The sequence below is a fragment of the Sinocyclocheilus rhinocerous genome, unplaced genomic scaffold (assembly GCF_001515625.1).
Source record: "Sinocyclocheilus rhinocerous isolate Xijiao unplaced genomic scaffold, SAMN03320098_v1.1 scaffold1234, whole genome shotgun sequence".
NCBI lineage: Eukaryota > Metazoa > Chordata > Actinopteri > Cypriniformes > Cyprinidae > Sinocyclocheilus > Sinocyclocheilus rhinocerous.
Window position 1 is genome coordinate 973,538 of NW_015656153.1, and position 3,418 is coordinate 976,955.

The window sequence follows — 3,418 nt, forward strand, 5'->3', positions numbered from 1 at the left end:
CAAACCCATTGACTCTACAGTATTAAATTAGGTGCACTATTGAATATATGATGTAATTTTGTACTATTATGTAAAATTCTACCCAATATGGTTTTCACCCATTGTAGTACAATACTTTTGATACTGTTTATAAAACAATGTTTGTTGCTATTATGTACATAGCATGCTGCAACTTTTTACTTGCAATTTCTTCTCTCAACAATAGAGCAATATATTTCCTACACTTCTGTTAATACTTTTATCCAGCAAGGATGGATTAAATTGATCAATTTACATTGTACAATTTACAATTTACCTATATGAAATAAATGTTGTTCTTTTGAACTTTCTATTCATCAAAGAATCCTGAAAGAAAATGTATCCCCATTTCCCCGAATATATTAAGCAGCAGATTAATCAACATTGATAAGAAATGTTTCTTGAGCACTAAATCAGCATATTAGAATATATATTAAAATAGAAAAGTTGTTTTAAATTGTAATAATATGTCACAATAGTACTGGTTTCACTGTATTGTGTAATAAATTCAGCCTTGGTGAGCAAAAATCTTACTGACACCAAACTTGTGAATAGTGTAATTGCATTTATGTATTATGTATTTATTTAATTTTAGTGTTATATAAGCCATGTAATGTCAGGAAATGCTAATTCAAGTTCCTTCTAAAAGGATATTTACCTGGGCAATTGAATACTGATAGTAAAATGTATTGCTTGTGATGGATTGATAGTTCATAGCCCAGTGTGGTCAGGAATATGAGTGGGTCAGTAGGCACAATGCTGTGGTCCTCGGAGGATTTCTGGAAGGATGACTGACTCTTTATGATCAGCCCTCTCAGAACATCACTATTTGAAGTCTCATCATTTATATGATTATGAAGCAGCAACAATAGACTGAACCCTTGACCCTCGTTTTAGACAGCATTGCATTATTCGCACCATAAGGCCTTTCAAAACTACTTCACTCTTCAGCGGTACAAAATTGATTTTTCCTCATACTATCCATGCATTTCCATGTTGCATTACCCTCTCGCTTCCATACACATGCGCTGTTTTACATAAGCCATTACTGTACAGTGTCACTTGTGTTTATTTCCAACACATGTCTGTGTTACATTGATATTTTGACACATACTTAGCGAGGGGAGAGGGGGCTCAGATTGGGACACATCCTTTTCAGCTCCACCTGAACTGCTCTGTGCCCCACTGCCAATCTAATGAAGCTGTTATGGTGTGAAGACTGACAGGTTAATTATCTTTTATGAAAGTGGGACAAATTGAACTGTGTCTTTCCATCAGTTTTTGATAGATCAGAAGGCTGTTGGAGGTCCTGCGGCAGCACTCGAGTGAATCTCAAAGCTAATCCACTCCATTCCCCCTCCCCTGCTAAGAAATACATCCACACATGATCTAGTGAGCTCCCTACCTAGAATGCATTTTAAAAGATTAGTTCAACCATTTATTCATCTTCATGTTGTTATAAACCTTTATAACTTTCTTTCCTCCATGGGAAAAAATACATTTCAAATGGTGATTTGAAATGTAATAATGGATGAAAAAGCACCTTAAAAGTATCATAAAGGTTATTTGTGAATGAATGCATTGTGCACCATATATGTAAAGTCTTCTGAAGCCATATAATAGTTTTGTGTGAGAAACTTTTAAACTCTTAAACTTTGTGAACAAATCATTGAGTTTTAGTGAGTCGAACTTGTAAACCAAACCATTCTGATTTATTTTGTGAAGTGGTTCTTCGACAAGATCTGATTCAAAAGAATAATTCATTAATGAGTCAGACATCGGTACTTTAATCATGAAATCTCAAGGACATGCTAAAGAGAACTTGGGCAGATGTCAAGATATTCAGTCAATAATAATTCAAATTTTCTTACACAGTTGACCCTTCGCAAAGACCTTACTTTTGCAAAGAGGAAACTGACAACGCTCCGACAGACAAGACAGCAGGTTACTTTTGCTATCAACCAAAGACTCAGCTTTCAAATTGTCATTTTTAAGAAATTCAAACAATAAATACCGTTTTGCAGCTCTTTAATGTGTGGTGGCAGATTCAGCATTATGATTGGTCAGACCGCCTGTCAATCAAACTCCCGGTGAAGGGTAAATTCTGTTATATGGCTGAAGATTTGGAATACATCACTTTTTTGGTGCTTTTTTGTCATTTTTAAGCTTAAAAGCATTGTATTGAAAGAGAAACCAGGATATTCTTCAAAAATTCAAGTGAAAGATTCATTTGAAGTAACAAAGTCACACTGATAACATTAGGGTTAGTAAATAAGTTCTTAAAGAACTATTGTTAAAGCATCATAGGATGTTCCCAATGTGAAGATATAAGGCAATCCCATAACGCACTGAAACAAGAGCATTTTCTTTTTTAAATTTTATTTATTTAATTATTTTTACAAAAAACATGCTTTAATGCATACATGTCATGTAGAGTTGTGCTACATGACATTTTACATTTTTCACTATCACTCATTGTCATAAAAATGTCTAATTATTAGCGATTTGTTGACCATGACAGTCTGCAGGTGTCATTTCCTCTATGATGTAATTTCCTGTAATAAATATGTCCCATATACTAGGGTGACCATACGTGCCATTTTCCCAGGACGCGTCCTGGGAAAATGGCACGTATGGTCACCCTACCATATACGAAAACAAATATCAAAAAAGAAAAAAGAATTGTTGATACTATATGTAGGTATTTATAATAAGTAAACTTATATCGTGATTTATTAATTTAGAATACTAATGTTGATTTTCCACATCGTATTTGTAAACTTTATGCAAATCCACAACTGTGAGGCAGCCTACCATGTTTTGAAACAGAACCACAACGGTCATGTTATCACAGATTCACTTCTTCTTAACACCCTCACTTCTCCCATTAGATACATTAGATATCATCATTTCTTTTGCTCCCTCTGCTCTTTGCCATCTAATCCAATGTATCTGACCCCTACATCTCACTTGGATACCCCCTCCTTTCCTCACTTCTCTCTCCCAGCTCCGTCTCTCACACAGGCTGTGGCTTGACGCCCATATGCTACCTGACAGGCCCGGCCCAGTAAATGATGGCTATATCTAAATGTTGATGAGAGGGAGATGCGGACAGCGGTTGTGTTTGTAAATGGAGTGTTGTTTGGACGGGGAGGCTGGGGAGTTTGGAGCTGGTTGGCAGATGTCAAACAGCGGAGGGAAAGAGAGATACGCTCACGAGACGACTTGACAACTCTCTCAGTGGCAGGCCAGTAGATGGGCACTGTGGAAGTGGCCTTTCACCCCTTCGCTGTGTGACACCTGACAGCAGAGTCCTATCTCATCTCGCTGCCTGGAGACATCACTTACGTTCATGTCCAAAATAAGGTGCGAAATAGGAATATGTTAATTAATCAGCGGT